General features: G+C 30.6%; 1 protein-coding gene across 4 annotated transcripts in view; it reads right to left on the bottom strand.

The window, feature by feature from the left end:
* LOC118192162 (uncharacterized) overlaps positions 1-23,537 on the bottom strand; it is a 201,952-nt gene that overhangs the window by 144,285 nt on the left and 34,130 nt on the right. For 3 of the 4 annotated variants that reach the window (XM_085807839.1, XM_085807838.1, XM_085807836.1), the window contains exon 1: positions 11,668-12,017. The exons of the other annotated variant lie outside the window; for it this stretch is intronic. The gene's annotated coding sequence lies outside the window, so the exon portion shown is untranslated. Of the gene's footprint in view, positions 1-11,667; positions 12,018-23,537 lie in introns of those variants that run through there. 4 annotated transcript variants of the gene reach the window in all.

A 23,537-nucleotide genomic window follows, 5' to 3' on the forward strand; every position in this document is an offset into this window, starting at 1 on the left:
CAGCAATCATTTGCTTTTGCCATATTCAAATATTACCTTTTAATTTTTCACCCATTTGATTGTTTTTCATTCTGTATCGTTTGAGTCCTTCTTCCTTTCATTTCTTCTCTCATTTGATTTGTTTACTAAATTCAACTCCGTTTCGATATTAAATCTAAGAATTTTTGAAAAAAAGCTTTCTTCTTTTTAACAACAAATTCATTTAAACAGGCATTGTAAATTACTTTTCCTCCTAGAGATAGTATCATATTTGTTGCTTAATGAAAAATATATTACACACGGAAAAAGAGAAAAGTATTTTATATGTTAGTTATGCCACAGTAATTTGCATGAATGTTTATGTTTTAAATTTTTATAGCCAGAATTTGGTTGTCGAAATAAACTAGCTAAAGTTAAACAAATTTAAAAGAACGTTCATGTGCAGCTGCTTTAAAAAATAAATAACTAAATAATTTAAATTCATCAAATAATATGGACATTTTTGAAAAAGGCAGCCAAAGACCTTTACTAAATTAAATATCAATCTTACATATGTGATTTCACTTGGATTTTTTAAACAAAATAGAGAATTCTACGAAACAGTTTCAACGTGTGGATGAGAGGATTATGTAAATTTACAATCTAATATTTTATAGGGATTCCGTACAGCAAAATTGTAAAAGCATTAAAACTTTCATTATGTTTTAATAAGTAGAGTATAAAAAGTTTCTTGCATATTTCGTAGGGTATTAGGGAGCAAGCTTACTCATTTCATTCATTTTTCAGTCACAATAAGGAAGTGAAACTCTATTTCCCCCCCCCTCATATTTAAAGATAGATTACAAAATGAAAGTTGTTCGATTTAGCGATTACTGAATCCGTATTGTAAAAACAGCTTTTTTAATTTCTAGCATTATTAAATTTGTAGGTGGCATGTTGAAAATATTGACTTAGCATATCTGCGAGTTTTGCTAGATAGACACGGAACATTTTGTATTCTACTTAAAGTGTACTGAATATTTTATCAAATAGAATTCCTACTCTAGCAAAACTATATATAATGTTAGGTTTTTACATAAATGAAACCCTCAAATGCTTACCACCTTATTTTAAGAAACTTAGGTACAGGATCAATATTTAAGCAAATAAAGCCTTTAATCACTTTTTCTTAAACTCGATATGATGCGGCATTACAGGCTTTACCAGTCCACGAAGTTTAGAAGCTGGAAATTGTTAATGAATGAATGGAACACAAAGGACTTTAAAAAATTTTGCATTTGTAGCCCAATATAACTTTCTTAGGCTTACGCGCTGAAAACTTCCGCTCAGCAAGAGAGTTCTGCTGTGGGTTTTCATATTAAGTCAAATAAGCTAAAATCAAGTTCAAACTATTCAGGATATTTTCATCACCGATGAATGTTTGGTTTAGCACTGAAGAAGGTTTAGGTGGAACTTAAATATTTATTTTTTGTCGAAATCTGCGAGATTTGTTTATCACAATCACCTTTTCAAACTGATGAGGGAGAGGGGCTTCATGTCCGTTCTGTTCATGGTTACCTTCACATTTTTTTAGTTTTCTATTATTTAAATGCTTCTCAGTCAAAGATTTAAAGTTATTTTAAACGTGTGATACTTTAAATATTGAAAATTTGAAAAGAATCTACGCATTTATGTAAAAAATAAACAAAGGCACTGCAATATATATATATATATATATATATTCCTCTATATTCCTTAAATCTTCTAAGAAATGGGTGACCATCCTAATGTTATAGACGATTTTAAAAGACCAAAAATTTAGGTATTGATCTCACAGGACAAGATTTTCGCTAATATTCATCAACATTATTGACTTGTATTCTCAAAAATACTATGCCCATTTTCAAAAATGTCAGAAAGGTTTTCATTAAATTTCTAATAGTAAATTAAGGGAAAATTCGCCGAGTACTGGAAAACTATTAGAATTGTACTAACGCCTAACTTTGAATTCTGAAGGATATGAGCTGTAAATTTTGAATCTATAGCATAATAAAAATATATTTCGCTATTAATAATTTAAGTAATATTTAGAATCACCATCAGTGTTTGCAAGTGTCTATATCCTAAACTAAAAGCAAATTTCTGTTTGCGCTTACGAGTCCCACAATTTACTTTTTCATGAATTTTCTCGTTAATGTATTTCATCTTAATCATTAAAAGTGCAATTTTAAAATACCCTGCGGGAAAAGGTGCTGCTGTGTGAATATTTTTAGATAGGAAGGTGAACAAAATTTACGTAAAGTTTCTATTTTTAACCTTACAAACAAACAGAAGCATTGAAGCTATACCTTTTAATCTGTATTGTCTTTCGGAAAACGAAAATGCCTTCTTCATCTCATAATATGAATTAAAATTTCACAGGTAAATTAAATTTTTGTGTAAACATTTTGTCTGAACATGGTACGGTAATAAAGTCGCTCCCTTTTTTTTTGTTCTTGTTTTGTTTTGTTCCCGCAAAGGAAGTTTGTTTTTAGAATATGTAACAGTTTTTCATTATTTTAAATGGAAAGAAATGTTTTAAACTGAAATGTATGTAAACAAATAGCAAAATATCATATCTGTGAAGGGATAAAATTACCGCATAGACGCCATACGTAATACGTCAGATAGTTTTCATGTTCTATGCCATTTACGGCTCTTATTAGTACGTGCATATATAGGGGAAAAAAAAAAAAAAAAAAAAAAAAAACAGAAGGAAATATTTGCAGCATATTTCATACTTTCCTGGGTTATCGGAACAACACTGAAAGAGCATTTTTGTGGCATAATTACATACATGTATGAACGTATATGTATGCCAGTACAAATATTTGTAATCATCTTTCTACTAATTATATCTGTTTATGCTGAAAAAAGATATTCCCATTTCTCTACATGATTTGCACAATTTGCGGGAAAAACTTGCACAGTTTTCAAGGACATTTTTAAGTATAAAATAATGGAATGTAAGGGATGGTACATCTATCTATACAAAAAGATGTATACATACTTTAGACATATTTCACTTATGTTTTCTTATGGCACTACTGTTTCTGCAAAACAGTTCGTAAATTTATTGTTAATATTTCTGTACCTCTGAGCATTTAAGCATTCTAGGTGCAAACAAAATGTGATTTATTGACTTTTGAAAATAAACTAAGGAAAGCACTGTTATGTGTTTTCTTTAGTTTGTTATGGAAAATCTTAAAGAATATTTTACCACTTTCATTAATATATATATATATATATATATATATATATATATAAACGAGGGTCTCTTAATGCTTAAGGAAATACGCACTTGGACACACATACTTGGACGCACAGTGCTATTTAAGTACTGAGATAATTCTCATCCTAAAGTATAGACAATTTTACCGCAGATTTGAAAATCTTGCAAAACCATGCTAAATATTATACCGAATATTTTTGCTGCACTTTTTCATCAGTTCTATATTACATTCTGTCATTAAGTACAAATCACACTTGTTTATATGGACGGGAAAAGCGATTTTCTTGTGAAAATGGTCATTAATGTATTTCTGACCATTTAACAAATAATTTGAAAATGTGTAACAGAGTTTGTAAATGTCGCTTGACAGTACGGAAACAGTTTTGTAAGCATATTATAAAAACACGACGATTTCATACGAGAACCAGTAAGAAAGATTTTTTATTGCAATAGTTTTATCAAAATTTTTGATGATCATTTCATTTTCTTTACTATATTCTAGTGTACTCTCTCTCTCTCTGTTTTATACATTTATAGAGCATAACAATACAATATTATATGACATAGCGATTAATACGAGACTTAATATGATATATGGTATCAAAATCTTTTTGTGATAGAAGTGTCGTAGCAAAATTCTTATTAATTACAATAAAAGATCAGGAAGAATAAAACTCCTAATGCGAAACCGATGTATTTTTACTATCAACTACATTATTTTAAGTAACACACAAAAGTGGTACAAATTAATTAAGACTGAAGCCAAAAACTTTAGCTTTTTATTGCAGTTAGTTATTATAAACAAACTTCATTCGTAATAGTATTCAATAATTAGGCTATCTGTAAACAAGCTGTAGTAGTGACGTAATTTACTGTCAATGGACCACTTTTTAAAATTTTAGTCCTTCCATTCAATATCCATTGTGAAAATTTAATTTCCTTATGCTTTAGTCCTCAGTTATTCAGAAGCGTACTCTTTCCAAACGCAAATTAAGCGGTAAGAAAATTTCCCGTCGTTGTGTCTTGTAAACATCACACCCGGCTGCTATTTTTAACACTTCTTTGTTGATCAGATTATTCACAGTTGTTGTCATTCAACAGAACGTAAGAACTACACATAGTTAACCTAACATTGTTGTCCCAGATGACCGATTGACCTTGTTAACGACATTACAGAATTCGAAAGCATTGAGAAGCGCTGTATTTTTAGACCTTGCCCGTAGAGAGATGTCCTTAGCCCGCGGCGGAAACTCCATTAAGGTTCGGGTAACGATTCTGTTAGCGGCCGGTAGTCGCGATTGCGTCGGAGAAAGAACGCTTCCCGCTGCGATGCCGTCGCACTGTCGGCGTCTCTATCAATTGACGTCCGGTCTTTGCTACATCACTCAAGAATGAATAGATTCAGGGAGCGTGGGCATTATGAGTAGATTACATCTTTTCTTTTGCAACACACTACCTACTATAAGCCTGACGCAAAAGAGGGAGGAGAGGAAGAAGTGCGCAAATGACCAATGCGTTAATCCCTTCGAGTACTGTTGAAGTGTTTGACAATAAAGCGGAGATTAAGCGCTTCTTCACCACCGCCAGCGATAACGGTATTTTTTTCTCTGTTGCCCATTCATAGAATACTGTACGAAATATTTACGAAACGCACTGAGTTTGTTATAGAAAGTTTGAAATGAGACAAGCGTTACTAAAGGATGTGTCTACATCCAAAGACTGTCACAGACGCCTCGCATTTTAAATTTTTTCCTCTCTTTAAGTTCAACATAATTAAAATACAAATACGTTGGAAACACGTATATGGTAGAAAAATATAAATTCAAAGAAGCAATAAATGAACTAAATGGAAATCTTTGTTCCCACATCTGAAAGAGCATTAAATTTCTCCAGAAATAAGCAGCAGTAAGCACCTTGAAGACTATATAGTTTCAAGGTACCGTATTTACACGAACTGTTTTAGCGTCTATGAAAAAAACTCCTGCTATTAAAATATCCTGAAATATACCGTTGATATAAATAAATTTATGAAATCGGATAATAATAAAGACACTGTTGAACTGGAGCTCAGTGGAAACTAAACTCCAGTAATGATTTCATTTATTAATTTCATCATTAGAATGCGACCAGAATCTGAAAATTTGAATATACAAATTCAGGTACTAAAGCAAATTTCATGGAGAAACAGAGCTCGAAGTACTGAAATCTAATCAACTATATTTGAATTTTTGCATCTGAGGTTGTTTGAAAATTATTATTTTTGTTTAAAAATTGGGCCTAAGACTTTTTTTTTTTTTTTTTTATGTTCTGGTGTTAGATTTAATGCTTGATCCCACTGGCGAATCAGAACTCATAATTTCTTAACTTAAAAAAGGTTTTTATCACTGTTATCATGTTTGTGAAACACACGAAATCGACCATCCTAATAATATGCAATTTAAATTCAATATTTGAGATTATTTCCTCTATTGCTCATTAGTTTGATTTCCCATACTTTCCATTTCTTTAAACAAAAATGTCGGTAAACTATACTAAATAAAATAATAATCGTCTTTCATTAAGTATAAATAACTAAGATAATCAGTAAAGATTGAATACAAAATTAGTTAATAAAATGCACAGTGCTGTTTAACTTCTGGTCCTTAATAACTGGTAAATTAGTTGCTGATATAACAAAGTTTACACAATTTAAAACATCCGGCCACAAGTAAATACGAAAATCGAATTTAAAATTCTCAAAACATGTTGAATCATGTGGAAAGGTGTTATTAAATTACATTTTATACTATTCTGTGAGGTTTAAAAGTTGAACCTCCCCTCTTCTCCCCCTCCCCAAAAGTGAGACTGTGATCTACTAAGAGGAAAACTTGTTTTGCTTCAAAGTCAGTTGCTGAAAGAGGGAAAGTTCGAGTATATACTGCCCCAAAAAGAGAAAGAACAGAGAAATGGAAACGGGTTGCTAAACTAAGTATACAGCCTAAACAGTGTCAGAAATAGAGACAGTTTCGCAAATTGTTTCCACATGGCAAATGCTTACTTAATAATAACGATTATCTCATTTCAAGGGAATGTTTCTTCCTCGAAAACAGATGAATATCATCATTAAACAGACAAAGTGATGCATATCTACTTGACAACTATTTATTCTCTGCAAATTGCCGGACATAATTAAAGAAATATTTTCTTTGCTTTCATTAATAATAATTCATAATAACAAACTTTTGCTGGCTCCAGAAGATATTATACTTCTCTAATTTGATTACATGTTACATATTCAAATAAAATTTATCCGGTTTAAAATAGATTACACGTGATAATTAATTTCCAGGGAATGTCATTAAATCATTTATTGCTTTATAAAGCAGGTAAATTTTAGACGTATTATGTTCTTAACCATTTCATCTTGTTAATAAAGGTATTATTTTCTGGTCATATTAACAGCATAGAAGATAACAAGGGTACGGTTTAGGTAGATCATGTTGTATTTGTATTCCTTCTTGCTATTATTTGTTATTATTAGCAGAAGATTCTTTAAGGTGTCTGTAGAAAGGCTGGTTAAAACAAGTTTGGGGTAGAGTAAGGAAATAACAGATGGAAAAATCTGGCCGCAGTTTTCCCGTAAAATGAATACTATGAGATCTCCCGGCTATTTACTGAATTTACATTTCAAGTAACGAAGGTAAAAATTACGGAAGTTACCTTGAGGATCACTGTCAAAATTATATTAATAAAAGGTTCGAGAAAGAAATTGATGAGATTCCTGAATTTATTTGCAAATCATATTTGTCTAATACAGCACGTTACAGAAAACTTAACTGAATACTGAATGCACGTTACTGAAATGAAATATATTTTATGAAATGAATCCTTTTTATCTCATACAGGATTACATGAAATTAATAACAATGTGGAATCTTATTACATTAGTTAAGAAAATCCAATTATATATTTATAAAATAAAGATATGTGTTATACGAGATATGTGTTACGTTAAGCAGCTTAAAAACTAAAGCTCTCCACTAATTAGCGCTAAAAATCGGACTTTCAAGCTTATATATATACAGGAAAGGATTAATAAAAATGTGGTTGTACTCTTCAGTTGCTTTTGATATTTTTCTACATTTTTCTAAGGAATCTATTTCAGCTGAAACTGTTGTAGATGCTTATTCCACTAGAAATTTTTTAGCTATTCATTAGGTAACTGCTGGAACGAATGTTCTCCTTATTAATCATTGTTGATGCTACTTGTTGTCATATCGGGTGCTAATTTATTGTTCAAGGTAAATAAAAGGAAGTAACAAGGAAAGAATTATCCAGTTTTCCAAACTGAAACACCGAACACATGATTTCGCATTCTGAATGCAAGGCATTGTTCAATTTAAAAAATAAATCGAATTAACAAGAAATATATTTTCAAGTTAAATTACTCCGTAAATGAAAAACTTTGAGTAACATAAAAATCTGTATTTATATCTAGATTATCGATAAAATATCAAATTTTGATACTAGAAGATACTAAAATTGGTTTAATTGGTTTCTTTTCTTTCTTTTTTTTTTTTTTTTTTTTAAGAGCATGAGAAGGAATTCTGTATGAATCAAATAAGAATCAAATATAAGTCGTATTGTGAAGATAAGTTCGTCGTCATTTTAGTATTTTCTGACCAGTCCAGACAAACTATTTGAATCATATCTCTCCAGAGAGATAAGAAAGTATTTCATTAATTATTGCTGGAGTCTCACAAATATCAACAACTATCAGCGGTTGATAATAGAAAGAACTATTTGTTCACAGTCATTACACGTAATTAGGACTTCCCTTTGGATCTGCTGATAAAAGAAAACATGTCTGACTTCGAAGGATAACACTACTCTTTAACGACTTAAAGCAGGGCATAAAACCGTGACCATATATATATCGTAATGAACACAACAAAAGTGATGTTGAATACACATGTAGGGGAAGAAAAAGGATTCATCCTGTTAAAACCGGTGTAAAAAAAAAAAAAAAAGGAAAAAGAGAGAGAGAAAAAAAAAGAAATTGAGAAGGCTCGTGCTGCACGGTGAAATACCTACTGATGACACGAATGATGTCTAAGGTGGAGTCTATTATGATCACGTGGCCTTAACTCCTATGACCCCCAAGAGCACGTGCTTTTTATCCACATAGAACGGTACAATTGCGGAAAAGGCTTTGGTCTCCCGCGGGGTTTCATTCAATTGCTTCCCCTCTTAATATTACATAACAATGATACTTTGTCACATTCAGGTGGTAGTGTCGAGAATGCCTATGCGTAAAATCTCGTTGTGAGGTCTTTACACCATTTTTTTTTATCAAGTGCAATGACTAAGTGACTAAGTGAAAGCCCCTGATAGTAGTGCCCTTTTGGTCGTAAGTGCCCTTAAAAGTCCTACATCAACCTGCATGCCAAATTTATACACACTACCGGTTTCATGCAAATTAACCGGATCTTTAAAAGTGCAGGTGCAGATACTGTTAATAATTTATAAAACTTAAGAAGATCAGAAGACAGTTAAAAAACCTTAACAAGATGAGGAGACAGTTAAAAAAAAGCATTGTTTCATATCTTATTGCAAAAGCATACGCAGATGAATATCCATGCATCATGTAATAATCTATAACAAAATAAGATTCGTAAAACTTTATAAATGCTTTTGGTTGTTAAAAGTTATTCTTATTAGAAATGAAATTACTTAAGTAATAATTCTGTATAAAATATAAATTAATTTTCATCATTTTAATGCAGCATTCATCCTTTAATTTTCTAATCATATATTCTATGTGAATAACACTGTGAGAGCTATTCAATTTACTTTTTAATTTACATAACTAAATAATTTTTTTAAAGCTTGGAAATAAAGTATTTCACTAAAATAGTTTTTTCTATTGTATTTATTTTTTTTTTTTTGTTATTCTATTATTCTTCCTTTTGTGAGCAATTTTTATTCTACTTGAGAAATAAACTAGAAAAAATTAATTTTTTTTTCGTAGTCGTAACTTTAATAAAGAAATAAAAGAATTTATACTTAAATAAATCGCGTCATATTATAGCAAAAGTTAATCTTAACATTGAAATAAAATCTGTGCAAATTAATTATTGAACAAAATAATATGTAATCATATCAAAAAAAAAAATAAAATAAGTTTCTTTTACCACTGAATAAAAACTTGAATTGGGACGAAAATTAGACAAGGTTCTTCAGTTCGGAAATAAATGTTTTCATCTTGAAAATGGGTATTTTATTTTAAATGATCCATATGTTTATTCTTTAAAGCAAATTGCATCCGAAAAGCATTTAAACTAACGTACATTTTTATGACATGTACTATATTTGAATTTAATGTAATAAAAGTACGCCTAATTCAAGCTTTCGTTAATTTATTGAATAGTGAACTAATACCGATGTGTTCAGAAGCTTTAAATGTCTTCTTAAAAATTCGTTAGAATATAGAGAACGACATAACTTTTTAATTGCAAGAGTTGCGTTAATCGAATAAATTATCATTGAAAGAGGTTATGCTGTTCGCTAAAATCATATTTTAATTATTTATAAGCTATTGCGCCCATTAAGAAGTAGTATGTCTGTTTTCTTCAGTAAATATAATGCTTTCAAACATCACAATAAAACGAAGTGCTGCAATAAAATAGCAATCAGAATTTCCAGATTTCCAGAATTTATGTAACCAAAATATAATAGGAAAATCATTGCTGAAAGTCGTAATATATGGAATGAATGCCTAATTATTAACATTCTTCTATTTATTATTATTATTATTATTATTTTATTTTACACTTTGTGATGTACCACATGTAGGTTTTTAGAGAAAAACATTCCAACTTTCGTTGATTTTTTAAAGATTTCCTTTTCACAAATCCCTTATAATAATAATTTTCGATCTCAATAATAAACATTTTTACGAAGCATTATGTCCACCCAAATCCTACGGGGCGTTAAGTGATTAAATAGGATTCTCTTCATTAACAAAAAAATCTATTTTTCTTTATAATATCTTATAAGCTACTAATATTTGTTAAGGTCAATAATGAATTTAAAGCGTAATTAATTTCATCTACAAATACATCGTTCGATAATTTCTAGTTACTTTTTAGTAAATTTTTTGGCTCTGGATTGATTTAATGAAAAGAAATTCAACAGATTAGAAGAAATCAATGTTACTTAAGAAGATTAGATATTTAATTTTGGTCAGATATTTGCATTAAGGATATTACACACACACACATACAAAATTTCTAATCCAATTATCTTTGTGGAAAATCTAATACACGATTCTAAATACCATAAATTTTACTGCAGACGTTGATCATATCACTAATCATGTTAAATTATGTGTAGATATTTAGTTGTGCTAGCCATTATGGCGCTTTTCTTATTTTTTCATCTATTAGTTATTATAAAGCTAATTAAAGTCTAGTTCTCAAGCAAGTAACGTTTACAGTTGCAGCTTTAAATTTCTTTCTGAACGTACCTTTTCGGTTTAAATTTAGGCAATCTAGTTGCTCTAAATTGAAATATAAGCAACTGTAGAACTGCTTCTAGTAATTCAAATGTGAAACATAAATCTATATTTCTCAAACGTTTCTTACTGGGAAGCTCTGATATTTTTTATCATTGATGCGTTCTTAAAGTTAGATAATATATTAACTTTGAATTACTATCTGACACCTTATTATCTGACCTTATTATTGACTTAATGAGGTCAATAATACTATTGTAATGATTTTCTATGAAATTAGTCTTATTTCTAGTGTTTCAAAAAACTATTCGGAAACTTTCGGAAAACTATTGTGTATGAAAACGCGGTTTTGTTCCACTTTGAACAAAGGCAAATAATATTATATTTACCTCGAAATAAAGAATCAAATGCATAAATGAAGTAACATAAATTATAAGCCTCATAAGAAATTCTGAAATGGGGTGCCAAAAAGAATCATTTCTACTCTAAATTCGAATAAATTTTGCTTGAAAACATCAGTTTTTGACATCATTTAAAAATAAATTCTCTTCTAACTTACTGCTTTACTATTTCACTGAACTCATCATTAATCAGTAAGCTGACCTTAATCAAATATATCACAAGCAAATAGATAAACAAAGCTCTGAATCCAGTGAAAGTTTTATTTTTTCATCTTATTTACGACTTGAAGACGTGAATGAAATGCTAAATACAGAAAAAGAAAAGAAGTAGCCGACCTGATCTTGGAAGTGTGAAGGAGAACTTCATCTGGAAAAACTGCATACCAGTGACTTTATTTCTGGTTCGGCCGCGAAAAATGCTAACCGGTCTCAAGCTAGTATCCCGAGCAGACTGCGAAGACCGGCAAAAGCGCGTGCTTGTAAGCACCCCATTTCGGAGGCCAAATGGACAGATATGATTGCCCATAAATTTCTCGAATTACCTGGCATATCAGCTGCTGCTCCTACCTGGCGATACCGCCGTTAGTTCCCGGCCGCGGTAAGCGGCGGTAGGTGCTCGGAGGCGGTCACTACCCGGCATTCCTGGTATGGAAGAGTTAAAAAGTTCGTCAAGCTTTGCTGGTAGCTCTGGAGAGAACTGCTTGTCTCTTCAATGTCGATCTCTCAGAGAGCTTTTTTTATTATTATTATTAATGATGAATTCATGGTTAGAGGCGAAAGGGGGGACGATGTGGTGTTGCGTCACGTGACCCGGCTCTCTTGGCCAATCGGAAAGCCGTAATGCTCGCAGTGGTGCAGGCAGCTCTAAACAGAAATCGCTATGCAAGGTGGAGCGTCCACATGGTTACCCATCTCAGGTGCGACTGCTCGTTCTTCGCTGTGGCTTCACGTAGATATCAAAGACCGGGATCGAATAAATTACGTCCCGATCAGATTAAATTGGTGCAAGGTTTGGTCACGCGGGTGGATCTGCGCACTCGTTTTGCACACGCGGGTCAATTAATAGGTCCTAGAGATGTTACTTTGTAAATCCGTTTTAACATTCGAGAGTGATTTATTCGAAGAGCACCTTTCATTCAAATGGTTCGGGGTAAGCGCTGACGATTCTTTTTTGGATTATCACTTAGAAAACGTGCATTTAACTTTCCTGATTTATGACCATTGTGGAGAACGTTGAAATTTTACGCTTAACAGCAACACTTACGATAAGTTTTGGAAGTTAGTTTGTGTCAGACAGTGACACACCCAATTCGTAAATTAAATAGTTTATGTAAACATATATTATGAGCTTAATTACTAAGACTTCTGCATGGTGAATGAGTTTAATTTCTAGAGGGATACTGGAGTTTAATTTTCAAATCCGAAATTACATAGAAATTATTTTTGGCCTAGGAAAAATAAAATAACTCGATCTTTAAATTCAAATTACTGGGAATTTTCTGTGATTATTTTATTTCCAAAGTTTACACAAAAAATGGTGAAAATTTGATCTAGAGCTTCCTGTGCTGCATTGTCTGAAACTCTAAAGAAACTCTAATTTTAGCAATCGAATTTAATAGGTGAAACCCTAGAATTAAACATTTCAAGTTTAAGGTGGAAAAAAAGAAACCCTAATGTATACGCGATTTTTATTTGAACGAGTAATAAGAAACTCTTTAACAAGTTAATTACCTCTGAAGCGATAAGTAGCATTATTAATAGTAGGTTAAGAGTATTATTTGAATTACAACACGTAATATTATTCCAGAGGCTACCAGAAACGTGAAAAAGTTTTGTTTGACTCAATTTCTAAATATTTGCTCACCTATGTTTCACTACTCGAAAACAACAGCTCTCCGACTTACATAATTAGAAAATTCGCGTTAACTTTGAAGTGAAATATAGTTTAGACCAAGTTATAGTCTGAGGGCAAGAATAATAAATAAATGCATAAATGTACTGGTAAATTCAAAGAAACAATCTCTACATTTTTAACCACCATTATTTAGATGCCACCTTATATGCCTTTTTACTAAAACTTGAAAACATGAAGCTCAACTTTAGCGGTAATATGTATAAGGAGAAAAGGCCAATTGAATAAAAAGATAAGCTGTTAATTTAAATAAAAAGGGTTGTATCTTAAATATATTCAAATAAATAAGCATTAAAATGACAGTGTTCTAAAGATATTCGAAAAATTTATAAGTTAACACATTAAATTCGGAAACTTTGACAGAACGTTGTATGGTCAAAAATAACTTATCCTTTGTGATCCTAACACTACAATAACCACGCATGAAGTTTTAGTAGTAGTCATAAAAATTCCACAGCTCTATGAAATAAGACATTTTTATGCCTAGAAATAAATAACTCAGAAGCAAATATAGCTGTTTCCCTTAGACCTCAGTTTTAGTTTTCGAATGGTACCAATCCCCTTAACTCACATCAACGTTGAACAAAGGGAAAATTTTGCTAATTTTAATTTAATTTCTATATTCATCTTGGTAACTCTTACAGTTACATATGCTTACAAGTTAGTCACGAAAATAAAGAAATACAATTACACAATACCGGAAGCAACTAATTCCTTTCTATTAATTCCTTCAGTTGCTTCCACAAGTAAACCCGTTAACTTAAAAATAGAGAAAAAAGAAATCTGGAATTACATTCTGTGACAATGTTGTCAATTTTAAAATTATTTTGCATTCACAAATTTGAGCTTTCTTTAAAATTTTAACTTTCAGAAATAATTAAGTTTTGCACAAACAGCAGAGAAACTGTACATTGTATCTCGCAAAAAAAAAAAAAAAAAAAAAAAAAAAAATTGTTGTGACATTAGTATTTTAAGAGCACATTTTAAGCGGCGAAGTTTTTCTTTTAGAGACCTTAGATTTTCCATTGTTTCAAGGTCTTAAGTTAGAATTTAGGTCTTTCTTTAATTTCAGTTACATAGGAAGGAGATTTTAATACATGACCTGATAACTTGGTATTTAATAAATTAAGATTATGATACTTTTCTCCTTTTATTGTCCGTATATAAGATATAAGAAATAATGCTACTGCTTATTAATTGCTAAACTGAAAGATTTTAACAAAAAAACTGGAAATAAAATACCTCTGGATCTAAATATTTCTGAAGACATTTGATGCATTGCTATAATTTTAATTTTGCCAACTAATATTAATTTTTCATTTTGCTTGAGTATCTTGCAGACATATGTTTAATGTCGTAAGAAAAAGTCATAATACCATACTATATTATATAATGAAATCTTTGTAATAGTTGGCTTTTAATGCTTATAATAAGTACCTGAAGATTTTGCTTGCTTCTTGCATTAGGCTGCAGTTATTAAGTGATATATTCCTTTGCGACAAATCTCCAAAATTAAATTCTTTGTAATATGACAATTATCTTAACAATATGTACCAGCTTCATAGCTGTAATCCTATTTTTCCAGGCGAATTCAACAAAAGCTATATCTTACAGCCTTCAAAATGTCATATTAGGAAATTGTGTAACTTTTAAATGCAGATACATATATTTTGCCCTTGGGAATGATATATCTGTTGAACACAGCGAACGCAATCATTCAAATTTAATCATTAAAACTGATTTACATTGAATGTCGGAGCTCATTACGATAAAAACACAGAACTATTTTTCGAAGAATCAGAAAAATAAAATGAAAAATATAAGCAGTTTGAAAATACAGAATATAAAAAGTGTATAGCAAGTACAAGTACAGCAGTAGAGAGGAAGAGAAAAAGGCATAATAATTCATTATTCCAGAATTAACCTATATAGACCTAAAGTAAATTTAAAGGAAAAAATAAATAGGAAATGGGAAATAGTTAAATTTAGATTTTGAAAAAGAATATAAATCAGTTGTTCAACTACGGACCAAATTACCAATTTACTATTGAAATACAATAGTACTAACAGAAATAACTTAATAATAATTAACTTACTGCCATTTCCATATGGTAAATAACTTTCTGGGGGACAAACAATCGCGCTTTAATATTTTTGAAAGCGTGCTTGCTTGCGATTTACATTAATTATCCGCAAATTTGCCATAGCGTTGGTATTTTATGATAGTTTGAGTTTCTGTGCCGTCTTATACTTCTTACTTTCAAGAAGACAAGCTTTGGAACACTTTTGAAGATGTACAACGCTGTCAAACTTTTAAGAATATTTATAGTACATTGAATTAAAACATAAACGAATCAAAAGTATGTTGTTTTTGTTGTTGTGATTTATCTCATTTGTCTAACATCAGAACGAGTTCACGAAATTAATAGTGGGAAGGGGTCAAGATTGCGCTTGTCGTTGGTAAGGGCCTCGAGCCCCGTATAGATAGATGACTGTGCGACTTTTGCTCAGTTCCTCCCCCCAGTCAGTTTTGAAGGAGAGCAACCCGGGGGGGAAGAGTCCAAGGGCCTCCCACCCCTCTTTCCTTACCACCAACCTTTCGAGAGGACTTTCGCTTGCCGCATATTTAGAGTGCCCCCATGTCGCGCAGACACTATACATTTACAAACATCCATGACTTCTCGGGGATTCGAACCCGGGGCCTTCGGTACGGCTGTCAGCGTACCTGACTACTATCCCGGTTAGACGGCAGTCAAAACTCTTATTATAATAAATAAAAGGAGTTATTACAATAAGTAAAAAAAGTTTAATTTATTTTACTTATTTAATATCAATTGAGATAGAGAATGCGTACTTCAGCAATTCAGATTTTTTTATTACATAAGTAATCGTACTTTTGTGACTTCGCTTAGCAATAAAACATAAAATTTAAAGTAAATTTCAGATAAGCAGAATTTTGTTTATTATGTAAGTAGTTAAAAGTATTTCTAAATTCTTATTTTGCTTTGCCTTTCTCATGTTAAACTACCTTACGCATTCTTTACATCTTATCACGATTCTACATTTTTTTTTTTTTTTTTTTTTTTTTTTTTTAGAAGGATTAACTTCTTTGTTTTCATCTTCCTTAATAATTTAAGAATTTAGTTTACCTGTTATGTAGATAAATGCGACGAAAAAAAGACGTTAAAAAGACATATAATATCTTAATGAAATTCTCTTTCCTCACCTTTAATTTTGCCTTCTGCACTGCAAACTCAGTTTTGAAAAACAGAGATCTCTAGAAAGATGCATGACATCAATTCCTATTGTTAATTTTTTTTTTTTTTTTTTATTTTTCAAACTAAATTTTGAAAAACAGAAGTCCCTAGAAAGATGCATGACATCAATTCTTGTTGTTAATTTTTATGTTTTTAAAACTAAATTTCGAAAAACAGAAGTCTCTGGATGACATCAATTCTTTTCGTTATTTTTTTAAAATATTTTTTAAGTTAAATTCGTTTAGTGTACATGCTTTCAGCATTAACAAATACCGCTGAGTCTTCAAAATGTGAAAACGGCAAACCAGGATATTAATTATTTAGTAGCGGTCTAAAAATTATAATAATGTCATTGCAAAGGCAGAGCAAAAAGTGTCGGAGGGTAAGATGGTTTATAGCCCAGAGATTCTGACAGAATATCCTAAATACGTATAATGCTAAATACACTTATATGCTAAATACGTAGAATTAATATTAAGATTTGTTCAAATCGAAGACATGTATTATAATAAAATGAAAATTAAAAGACCAGAAAGATTTATTGATGATATTTAAATATGTACTACAAGCTGCCAAAGATTTTCACACAAATAACGTACATTTTTAATAAGGGGGGGACAACACATTCGAATATTTCATATATATATATATATATATATATATATATGGAAACGCGCACTATACAAAGTCTATATTAAATTAAAAACGAATTCAATGTTCTTTATTTCCCCAGATGCTGAGTGAAATGCTTTTATGTTAGGTCAGTTTCATAAGCTCAGTTACAACCATTTTACCATGGTTCCTTTTTTTACTTACTTTATTCTTCTCTATAGAAACAGATAAGAGAAAGAAATTTAAATGCATCTGTGATGAGCAACCTAATATAGAGAGTCAGTTTAGTTATCGCATATAGGGTAAGGTTGCTATCGATGGGCCGTCTCCTTCATTGAGCCACCTTCATTATTTTCTAATTATTTTTGATAGTAGGCGCTACCTGTTGACTGTTTAGTATACTACATGAAGCTTGAAAACCGTCTTCTTGATTGGAAATTAATCCATATTTAAACAAAGTTGCTTTACAAGAAAATAAGATTTTTGCACTTTTCGTCTAATTTATCAATGTAAAGAAAATATAGATATCAGGAAACGTTAATAGTAGTGCTTTAGTTATTACTGATAGCATTTAAAAACTGTGTTCAGTCAACGTAATTTTCCTGTATTAACAATGGCTTTTTGCTTTGTTACAGCCGAAATCACGAACGTATTACATATCGACTACTAGTTGCCTTCGATGAGCCAGCCTGTGGTGCTATCAATGGCTGCTAGCCATGGAAACCATATCGAGGCTAATATTTCGTAACTTTTTCAAGATGAAGAATAAAATGTCACTATATCTGATTTATTAAAAAGATATCAGGATTAATTAAATCAATTATTAGATAATGATCTCATTTTTTGTTACAAAAATAATAAAAAGCCATTAATCTAACCAACAAAAGCCAACCATTAATTCTATTATGTGTTTTTTGTCGTACATCTCTGATTTTGATGTTAGCTAACCTTGCAAAATCGAGTCCACAGTTGTGTAAAGACGACTCCAAATTTCTGCACCGGAAGAGAGAGTTAAAGGCTAAACTTTTATTGCTTTCAGTAAATAGGCCTATCAGTCCTAACGAGGATTCGTTGTTCTGTGCTATCTGTAGTGATGACTTCAAGGAAAACATGAATTAGTGTCTATCTTGTAAAGTGTGAATTTATGAGAATTATGCTGGTGTAGGAAGGGAATCAAAATGTATTATTGTGAAAAATGTAACTGAACGCATCAAGAACGAATAACTGATGCAGTAATTTGAATAAGCTTATAAGCTGAATAGGCTTAATAAGCTTTGTAGCTTAATATTAATAATAGGCTTAATAATTATTTTATGCTATTTGTAAGTTTTCAAGTTATGGTTATTGTTCTTTCTATACTAGTCTATCTACCATTAACCTCAAATTCTCATTTTCATTAAACTGTTTCTAATAAACGAAATTGTGTTATTTCGTAGATTCTCGCTTAAGTTTATTTTATGAATGTAGAGACTAAACTAAAATCCAACTCCTGATTCCTTGTGTATCAATGTATTTTCAGTGGCCTTGTTAGTTTTTAACCAGCATTTTATATTTACGAATCATTCTCAAAATAGTTTTAAACATTTTATTGACTTGTATTAAGATAATACTGTATTAAAAAGAAAATAGCTACTGGTTCATTCATAGAAACTCCCCGGTTCAATTAAGGTGACCCGTTTAATTCATTGGGCCTTTGGCACCTACTTTTATTTTACTAATATTTATTAAACCTTTCATAATTATAACGTCTATTCCCAGGTATGTGTAGTATGGAAAGTAACAGTTACATTAACTTGAACAAAACTGTAAAATTGCTAAATTTGACGATTTTAAGGATCATTTTGTAAAAAGTGGCCCATCGATAGCAACCTTCCCCTACTGAAAAGAATCATATTCTGCTTCCTTTTTGATAAAGTGCTTGAACGAAGTATTTTCCTGCAGGTCACTGATTGCTTAAAACTTTAAGTTTTATTTTTAAAAGCCAGACATTAGTTCTAAACTTATGCATGTAACATACTTTGGAGGACTGTATTCAGCATGTGTGCAACAGTGCGAATGTATATGAAGATATGAATAAAGGATAAATGAAAATAATCAAAAACAGTGTTTACCAAAAATAATAAGTGTTTGCAGAGGAAAATATATGTAATCAAAGTTTTTCATCCGTAATCAACAATTCAAATTAAAAAATATTCTGAGAGAGTCCTATAGGTTATACTAAGTTTTAAAAATATTCATAATTTTATGCATTATAATTATAACAGGTTATTTCTCTTTAAATGGGTTTTACTTAAATTTTACAATGTTTCAAATCAAAATCAGCTTTATGCATGCAGTAGTGTAATTTCTTCTAATTTTTACACAAACTTGTATCAGTCACGAGCATTTCGGTAGCTAATATAAAAAATGACATTCGGTATTTTTAAAATTAAAAACGAACGCTCCATGAAAAGGACAAATTTTTTAATGTATAAACTTCTCGTTTCTTTTCTGTTAACTCTGTCACTCTTAATCATCATTAATGTAAATTTATATTCCACCGAAAAGAGAAAAGGCGAAACTCGAAGCCATTATGCTGCTTAAAAATTAAGCGCAGAATATTTCAGGTATAACAAAGCGCTCCAATTTTCTGTGTAATGATCCCTACGATGTTACACTATTTAAAAACTTCTTTCCTACACCTGTTTTTACTGCTATTCTCAAATAAAATAGTAATTAATTTTTTTTTCTTCCCTTCTTTTTGATTTTTATGGGTTCCTTGTATTACGAAAACGTGTTAGCTTCGCGAAGCCATTCTTTTTTAGACTTAGTAATTAGTGTAATAAAAAAATTCGCCTTCCATCACCGGATTTATGTTTCCTGGCCAATATAAGGAAACGCGTGTGTCCGAGCATTCAAATTCGTTATTTCCGCAGAAACCACTTCAATCCAGAGCGTACAGCAGAGCCTCTACATTTTAAATCGTCGGAGATGCTCTCAAAATAGCTTTTTTTTTCCCTCCTGTGTATGTTGTGTGTGTGTGTGCCTTCTGGAAATCAATAAATCAATAACATAAGCAGAAAACATTACTTTTCGAAGAAGGGAAAAGTTTTGGCATCTATTCTCAGCACGCAAAACAATCAATACACAGACCCATCTTACGTTTAAAATGCATATGCAAGATAAACAACGTTCCACAATGTTGTTGTTGAGAGCGAATATCGACTAAATATTTCGCATGCTATAATTTTGAGTTCTTATAATCGAAGTCGTTAGATGGTCCTTTGATTACAATGGATTTGAATTCAAAGGGATGCTTGGCAAATTGAAATTCACTCCTGTTCAGGGCATAATCCAATTTAATTCAGGTAAAGAACTATTTTTTAAAACATATATCTTTCAAACTAATAAGTTCATTAAAATATGAAATCTCTTATATTATTTCTTGCCATTTAGATTAAAATGATATTTATTTCAGTCGAAAATATAGGTCACTTGAAAAAAAAAAACTCAAGTAAAATAAATTTCCTCGTGTGCCTCCTCAAATTTTCAAATTTTTAGTCCTATATTTAATAATCATGACTTACAATATTCCTAATATTTCCCAAGCATGATATATTAGTCATTCAAACAGGACCTCAGATCTCACTGCATTCCAGTTTTACTTACCTAATATAAATTTACTTACATAAACAAATTTTTACAATAATTTTACTTTATTTATTATACTGTTTAGTAATTTTAAATCAGTAAATTAAGCAAAGGCTTACTTTAAGCTTTTGCTTAATTTACTGATTTAGTTATTAATTTACTGATTAATAACTAAATTAGCTTAATTTGCTGATTTAGTTAAGCAAAAGCTTACTTTGAAATGCAGTATTTTGAATTAGTTACAAGGGAAAATTCCTCCTCCCTGTTACATAGGTTTTTTGTTCGGAAATAAAATTTACTGACGTCTTTATGTAGTTTTAGAGAAAAATCTGAGAAGATATTAGTATTTCTAGAGTAGCATACTTAAAGGAAATTTTTAACTTGCATTGGAAGTTGTTCTTTCCCACGCGTACTTAAGAAGTTTCTATCGCAATCATTTAAGGAAAATTGTAATGATTATTGAGAGCTGTAATAAAGCTTTACGTATGAAATTATATAGTTTTAAAGATGAATACTTTATGATTTTTCTCATTTGCAAGTAAACGAACAGGCACTCATATAATATATATATATATTAAATTTAATTATTAATTAAAATTAAAAATTAAAATTCGGAACTAAAATGAAAAACAATTTTTTTATGAAGGCCCTAATCAATTCCTTCTCCTTTCTCCCTTATATATATATATATATATATATATATATGAGAAAGGAGAAGGAATTGAAGTGAAATTTAGAATGCAGAAGTGTGCTATTGTGGTAAAAAATGGCAAATAAGAAGGCATTATTGAATGCTAATATGCCCTATTGTGGATAAATAAAAGAAAAACAGAAAAAAAAAAAAAAAAAAAAAGGAATCATTCCTGATTTCATAGAAAGATTCCGACTTATCAAGAGGAATCTGAATCTCTCCATACAACTATGAATAATTCATAAAAACAGGAAACAGCAGAACACTTATAAGTTAAATCCCACACATAATACTGTAATACTACCAGCTGTATTTTGATAACAAATCAGTACTTTTAGCTGGTTTTTTTTTATTTCCATAACAGAAAAATAATGTACATGCAAAATGTCTTACATTAAAAATAACAGAATCCCATTTTCTTAAAAAATTTCATTTTTTTTAATTTTCGTAACTTCAAGATCAGTTATTTTTTAACATAATTAAGGACAATTTTCTTTCCATAACAGAAAAATAATGTACATGCAAAATGTCTTACATTAAAAATAACAGAATTCCATTTTCTTAAAAAATTTCATTTTTTTAATTTTCGTAACTTCAAGATCAGTTATTTTTTAACATAATTAAGGACAATTTCTAAAACTTTTAGGCGAGTGGTATAGTAGTTGTTCATTTTTAACTCACTTAAAGTGTAGTAAAATTATTTTGAAATTGAAAATCGAAGGTTTCGAATCGTGCCCGAGAAAAAAAAAATTTTACTTACGAGAAAGCTTAATTTAAAGTTATAATTATCCACAAATCACTTATAGATCTACTTATATAGTAGAGTGTAAGTATGCTTGATTATATATCTAAACAATATTGCGCTGATACCGATAGTGGTTATAAATTGCGATCTTTAGGTGTTTCAATAAAGATAAAATTCATTTTTCGTAAATGTTTTGAAAAGAATTTGAAAAAAAAAAAAAAAAAAAAAAACTAATAATACATAAGAAACACTCAGAACAGGAATGGACACTGCATAAGAAATATCATGCCAGTAAGTCATAAGGCTGATTGTTGATTGTTATGGACAACAACCAGTTATGGACGATAAGTGTCACTTATTGTCCATAACTGGTTACATCTGTTAGAAAATTTCATTGTCTCTCAGGGATGTTGCGCACAAATGCTACTTCTGAGGAACTGCCATGTGCGCAAATGTCACATCACTCACATTACATCTCAACCCCGTTTCTGCACAGTTCTTGGAATCCAGAAAAGTCACATTACGGTACATGTGGACTGCCGTATTTCCGCTTGTGTTTATCGCCGTCGTGTATTTTCTCACAAATATTTTCGAAACATATTTGGAAAAAAAATGATACTTGAGTATTTTTCGCGTAGAAAATATGGAAATACATACAACAAAGTGAGAATCTAAATTAATAAACGAAGAAAGTTATGCAATAAAGACGAATAGATCGTAGTGATTTCTGCAGAATTAACTTCACTTTTATTATCACTTGATGTCTCAGTTAATAAATATTTCAAGGATGGAATTCAAAGGTTTTACACAAAGTCGATGGCTAAACGTAACGAGATATCCAAGCCTGGATGTAAAGTACTACAGCGAGTTTGAAAACGATGAGTGGTGATTCACGGAGACGTTGAAATTAATCGCACTGAAAGTAATTGAGAAATATTTCAAGAAAATCAGGATTTTCAATACCGTAAATAGTCCTGATTATGATTTAATCTCGTGAAATTCTCAAAGCGGTGACTTGGGTAATAAGAGCAGACAAATATCAGACCAAGAAGTTAGGAATTTCTATTTATTTTGATTTAATAATGTGAACAGGAGAGTTAATTTTTCTGTTTAATAGTATCTTCTCCGTTTTTGTAAGAACCGATAATCCGTCGCTAATTAGTCTCTTCATCCTCCTCAGGCCTGAATACTCCTACTTACATGCTCAGAAAATTTTTCATTGTGCTAAACATGAATGTATTTTTTTTTAAACCTTTAAATATGACTTATAAAAATGATGACTGCTTCTATTTATAAAAGTCTCTTGCAGGAATTAAGATCTGTATAGTTCTGTCTCTGAGAAAATTCGCGTATTTTTTATACTATGATATTTAATTAATAACAAATGGCAAAATTATTAGTTTCGTCCGCTTCTAGCTTATGTGTATGATAACTGAGATTGATTGTAGATTAAAAATATTTAAATTTTAGTTTAGTCTTTTACTGATTCATTATACAATTAAAATGCTGATAACGATATTGAAACGTATTCATAAGTAAACTACAGTCCCCACATATTTAATGCG

Source organism: Stegodyphus dumicola, chromosome X1 (assembly GCF_044657685.1).
Source record: "Stegodyphus dumicola isolate Sdum_Otavi_A_Nest chromosome X1, ASM4465768v1".
Lineage (NCBI taxonomy): Eukaryota > Metazoa > Arthropoda > Arachnida > Araneae > Eresidae > Stegodyphus > Stegodyphus dumicola.